General features: G+C 42.3%; 1 long non-coding RNA gene across 1 annotated transcript; it reads left to right on the top strand.

Annotated features, from left to right (window-relative positions):
- The first annotated feature begins 1029 nt into the window (after positions 1 to 1029).
- On the top strand, positions 1030 to 6047 carry LOC117871663. The gene is made up of 3 exons (XR_004644320.1): positions 1030 to 1154; positions 1257 to 1423; positions 4781 to 6047. It is a non-coding gene; the product is annotated as an uncharacterized LOC117871663 (long non-coding RNA).
- Positions 6048 to 6467: the final 420 nt, after the last annotated feature.

Genomic DNA, 6467 nt, shown 5'->3' with positions numbered 1-6467 from the left:
GAGCCCGCACCCCAAACCAGAGCCCTCACACCCCTGCACCCCAGCCCTCTGCCCTAGCTCTGAGCCCCCTCCCACACTCTGAACCACTCGGCCCATACCCCACCACATGAATTTTGTTATATGCACCAATATGGAGGTGATGTGTGCCACATCACCTCCATATTGGTGCACATAACAAAATTATTTCCACACATGTATGGGAAAAGTTAGAGGGAACACTGTTTGTTTGTGAGTGCTTTGCACCACTGTACTCACATCTCCATGAACCAGATTTTCACTGCCTATACTCTGTGTGCTGAAACACGCTAGCCGAAGATGAGGAGGGTAGAATCAAGCCTGTACATTGGTACTACAGACAGTATCTTGGTATAAAATTAACATAAATTGCTGGCTTCTTGGCTGTATTGTTGTTGTTTTCTGCCTAAATGATAAACGAGAGCCATGTGATATGGTCTTTCTTGGGTCCCTGATACTTTTCATTTGGTTCACCATGATGCTATCCAAACTTTTATAGGCCACTGTCAAGCATTGGGACATTTGGGCTGCACAGTCCTGCCAGCTGAAAATGACGATGACAAGCCATGACAGTCATCCTGGTGATTCGTGACTTACTGGGATAGTGGGGGCTACATTCCTATGCTCAACAATGCCAAAGTTGGTTGCAGAAGTTTTGTTCCCCCGTTACTAAGTCACGTGGTTCTAGTATGTGGTTCTGCTCTAGTTTTGTTTTGGAACAGTCCCACCATAGGTCCCGTGGGGCCAGAAATAACACAAATTCTGTACAATAGCTGAAAGTGCATTATGGGGTCTATTATATGAGATAAATAAGATAAGGACAAGGCTCTTATCTAACAGACCTACAAATAAAACGCTTGTTTGTGGCTCTAGGATATTATCTGGCCTTAAAGTGAAATATGCATTTGATGCTTCTACAGAGCCGAGGAGCAGAGCAGTTGTCCAGACTTCCTGATACCCACGTGGTACTGACGTTCTTTATTTCAACTCCATTCTTAGATCCCAGCCCTGCAACTGAATACATGTGCGTGGAACCTGGCACCCATGCATCTCTGTCGTCTTTAATGGGAGTCCACACCGCTTTAAGAATGGATCAGATATCAACATCAGCTGCAGACTGTCAATTGTAACACTTCCAGGTAGGGGTTATATATCTCTTTGTGTGTGGACAGTACTTAACACATTGTGGATACTACCATAATGCTATTAACAATGTGCCTCATTTTGTATGCAACATGCAGGTGGTTACCACATCAAGCATCCCAAGCAGCATATTGCTGGAAGTGCCACATAACAGGTTAACTCTTGAAAGCAGAAGAAAAGTAGTGGGCTCAAAGGATATCTTGTTTTTTCCAAGCCAAGTGCTGTTTTCTTGAACCTCTTGTAAATGGAAGACCTCTGCTAAAGGGTAAGGATATGAGGATTTGTTGTTGTTGTTAATTTTACTTTAATTAAAGATAAGTACAATGCTTTAAAAATCCAACTACACTTCTCAAAAGCAGTAATAAACCACATAATAGACCACCCACTGTTCAGTGTAATTGATGAAGCAGAATGGATAATATACTGTTGTTCCCCATGCTACCTCTTGCTCTCAGAATTTCCATCTGTCAGACTTAATCTGAATGCATTCATATATAATGATGTCTATCTATGGAGAGATGCTTTAGAATGAGCAGATTCCTCTTTATTTTTTAATGCTAACACCATTCTCCTCTGTGTGTAGATTTTTGAGCTTAAAGGAATCCTGTGTCACAGCCGCCTGCGTTTTGCAAGCCTTGAATGTGGGCATCTTGCCATTAAGACATGCTATGCAAAGTGTGATACAGCAGTAAACTGCTACTGGTGTGAGTCAGAAACACATGCAGGATACTGCAGAACATTATTATATACTGTCTAATGTTGGGATAAAAGGGACATGTACGTGCACGCGTGCTAAATAGTGCAGGGCATGGAATTCAATTTACAGTATGTATTTCAAATATTCAGCTTTAGAGCACTTGCAACAACAGCTTAAGCTGCATAGCAACTCTTGAATCACAAAACCATAATGACATTTTTTAAAAAGAATATTCTCCGCTCTAGTTACAGTGTTTCTAATGATTAACATTGCCCAAGAAGATGTCACCAACTTTGTAACTCCTTTCACTGCCTGTATGGATCTAGAATCTGCTACCACAGCTATGATCTTGTAGCTAAGGATGGATCACAAACACTGGAGGGCAAAACGATCAGTTTCCACACCATAAACATTCTCCTGAGGAAATGAGATTGTTTTATTGATGTGTTTTTTCTGGAGATGGAGCTGAACTAAACCTTTGATTTCAAAGATCTTAGTATCTAAACCTGGATCTGAATTTTGCAAATGGGCTAAAATCTAAACCCAGTGTCTAAACTCCCTTTGAACTTTGAGTGTTCAGTATTGCCCCTGGAACTCATCTCTAGGGTTTTCTTAGAATTCAAAAATTTGATCAAGATTGAGATTTCACCATTTCCATTAGTTAGCATACTTTTCTCTTCCAGTAAAAATGGTGAGATTGCACTCTAGACTGGAGCGATTTACAAATCTTCATATATTTTCCCTAAAGAAAATTCACTATTTACACAGAGCAAAGTTAAACATTCTTGAATGTTCCTTTCAAGTCTAGATAAACAATAACAAACCTTAGTTATGGAACTTAGTATGCTAAATATACTAGGGATGATTGAACTGAATCATTAATTTCCTACCAAGTGCAAATAACAACTGTATTTTACCATAGATACACTAATATTCATAATGGTTTGTGTCTTTGGCTTGCTTCAGGCACATTTAGAATCAGAAGATATTCTATTTCTGAGTATCAGTGGTAGGACACGTGTGTAAGAATACCATTTAACTCGGGATGGTGGACTGTGTGCCTCTAAAAGTGACACCTTAGCCCAGGGGTCGGCAACGTTCGGCACGCGGCTCGCCAGGGTAAGCACCCTAGCGGGCCGGGCCAGTTTATTTGCCTGCTGACGCGGCAGGTTTGGCCGATTGCAGCCCCCACGAGGGATGTGCTGGCCGTGGCTTCCTGCCGCCCCCATTGGCCCGGGATGGTGAACCGTGGCCAGTGGGGGCCACGATCGGCCGAACCTGCCATGTCAGCAGGTAAATAAACTGGCCCAGCACGCTAGGGTGCTTACCCTGGCGAGCCGCGTGCCGAACGTTGCCGATCCCAGTCCTAAAATCCTCCCAGCAGGCCAATAATGTCACTGAAGATGGTGTTCAGAAAACATTTATATTGTATTTTTTATATTGAATTTCTTAGAAATAATAAAACTATCATACAACTTTATACAATTCTTCACCTGCCAGAGAGTTTTTAGTGTTTGCCAGACACCCGGCAATGCTTCAGTTCAGTCGGTTTGTTGATGTTTGGCCTCAGTGACTGAGCAGTTGAAACCTTCAGGATTGCAGCAAGGTGTGCATCAAATAGTTGTAATCGGTATTTTGACTTGTTTATATTCATTGTGGAAAAAAGTGATGCTGCTAGGGTGACCAGATAACAAGAACAAAATATTGGGACACATTGCGGGGGCGAGGGGGAGGAAAGGGCGTTGAAGCAAAAAAAAAAAAACGCCGGAGTGCAAAATATATTGGTTGGGACGCGGGACAAACAACTAAATATTGGGACAGTCCTGATTTTATCGGGACGTCTGGTCATCCTAGATGCTGCCTCCATGGCTGACTCTGCCCGGCAACTAATGATGCTGCCTCCAGCATACTTGGAAATAGTGTGGTGCAGCTGTTTCAACAATAACAATTCAAGTTTTATCAAATGCTATAGTTAGGTGATACTGTGCTTAACAGAACATTGTGCCCCAGACTGTGCATTAGAAACTTGACAATAAGTTTCCCATTCAGTTGTGATGTTCACTGATAACAATGAATGCAGTTATTACATTTTGACTAACACTTATCTTTATATGGATGTATTTTCATGTATTTTATACTAGTATTCACTGTGCAGTTGATTTCAGATCATCATAAAGGATAACCATCCCAACCAGTTAATCACTCAAACTTTCTACAGCCAGGGCCAAATAGTTACTTTTTCTATTTGAACATCCAAATCAAAGAAAGCCTAAGCAATGCTTTGTGCAGTTTTAACAAGAATGAACAATCCATGGCATATAAATATCACCTGTAGAAATAGTCACAAATTCAGCAGCCTCTCCTCACCCTCATAACTGAAGTTCAGCCATCCACGCAGTCAAAAATACCCCATCTGCCCCAGGAACACCAAATTGCACTGTGCTTCCTAACCTTTTCCAAACCCTGTGAAAATCATAGCAATGTAGGGCTGGGAGGGACCTCGAGGAGTCATCAGGTCCATCCCCCTGCGCTGAGGCAGGTCCAAGTAAGCCTTGACCATCCTTCTCAGGTATTTGCCTGATCTATTCTTAAAAACTTCCAGTGATGGGATTCCACAACCTTCCTTGGAAGCCTATTCCAGTGCTGAACTACCCTTATAGTTAGGACGTTTTCCCTAATATCTAACCTAAATCTTCCTTGCTGCAGATTAAACAACGAAATGTGCTTTGCAGTGTACTCTAAAACACAACAGATCTGGGCTGTTTTTCATCATGAGTTCCAAAGGTAAAGGCCTCTCATGGAGAATGTCCTGCCGTGGTTGCACACATGTAGTGAGAGCCAAATTTGGTGGTGACCTAGTCAAGTCACTTCCCTTCTCTGTGCATCCATCTTCAATCTGACTCTGTGTTTGTCTTGTTTATTTAGATTCTGAACTCTGCAGGGCAGAGGCTGCCTCTCGCTGTCTGTACAATGCCTAGCACAATAGAGCCCAAATCTTAATTGGGGACTCCAGATGATACTGTAACAATTTAATAATGACAACTTATTGGAGCTCTGGAACTTCTGATTGGAGCCTGATACTGGAGACCACAGAACACATTCTGCTGTGTGGTACATTGAGGAAGATGCAAGAGAAACAGGTTCTCCCTTCCTTCTGGAGGAAGGCTACTGTGATACATTGGCGTGCTGCTTTTACATTCTGGACTGAGCTCAGTTGCTGGCATTCCGGTCACCTGATTGTGTGAATGGTTTTTACAGTTGCAAGAAATTAATTATTTTTTAAAAATAATTTTGCTTCTAACATGCTGATGTTGGGGGCTCTGAGCACATAATGCACATGGCAGAGGAGATACGGATTGACTTTCCTGAAACTCAGTGCAGATACTCTTCAACCTGTTCTCCATTTCATGGTATTAGTTGTTAAGAACAGGGAGGAACAAATGCAGGCAGCTGGTTTTCCAGATAACGCACTTAGCCTTATAGGACCCATTGAACAATGACAGCACATAATGCTGGTTGGTTGTTGGGGATTATATTTTTCTGAGCAATTTTATTTATGACACGATTTTGATTTTTTTTAAGATGATAGCCTTACAGGGGGGAAAGGGAAATGCAAATAAATAGTGTCAATTATTGACATCCCATTCCCATTGCTTAAAGTATTATTATCAAAATCTTGACATAAGAGGCCAAGCTTTGGCTGGTCTCTATGCAGGGACTCAAGGTGGGAACCCCACCTGCACACTCTCTCTGTGCATGGGCCAGCCACAATTGATGTCCTTGTGCTCTGATAACCACAGGGGCTGCTCCCCGCTGTGCCCCTTGAGATACTTGTCACGCCAAACATGGCAGGGAAGAGGTGGACCTTGGAAAGTACAATCTGCAATCCCCACCACAACGAGCCTGCCCTACCACTTCCGCATCCCATTTAGGGTGACTGATATCCCATGGAGCACTAGCCAGGAGCAGTCCATGTGCTCAGGGAAGCATGGAGACTGCAATTGTGGTCGGTTCCCTATAGGCTTAGGGATGGAAGGATGGGGGTGGAATAGTCTTGTACCCTTCTTTAGTACCCAAACAAGGCTAGCTCCCATCTGGCCCTAGATATAAAATGCTTTTTATCTTCAAAGTGCTTTGCAAAAATGAAGTTGTGACCGTGCACCCCATAAAGCTTTATGGAAATATGCTTATGAATGTATATATATGACATAACTGGAATATGTTTTATGATACATATACCATGTAACATATCTCTGTAAAGGTTATGATCTATTGAATCTATTCATCCTATTTGTATGCATGTGTCCTTGCTGTATTTGAAGTTATGAATATTGTGTACTTGCTTGATTTCTAAGTAGCTTTAGTAAAGCATTTGGTCAGCTTCTTGAGAAAGGAATGTGCAAATTAAGTGCCCAATCAAGAAACACTTAAAGGACAATGAATCTTGGAAGGCTCCAATCCACATAAGACATCTACCTGAGGATGTTCAGGGTAGCATGTAAACAATGGCTGCTGCCTGTAAAAACTGAGTCATGCATGGACATGTGACTTACCCATGTGACTCCAAAACTCCATCTTGGAGCTGGACTTTGCATAGGAGAGAGGAGGGGGT

This window comes from Trachemys scripta, chromosome 2 (genome assembly GCF_013100865.1).
Source record: "Trachemys scripta elegans isolate TJP31775 chromosome 2, CAS_Tse_1.0, whole genome shotgun sequence".
Taxonomy (NCBI): domain Eukaryota; kingdom Metazoa; phylum Chordata; order Testudines; family Emydidae; genus Trachemys; species Trachemys scripta.
The sequence above is the reverse complement of the archived record's forward strand: the minus strand, read 5'-3'. Positions and strand labels throughout refer to the sequence as shown.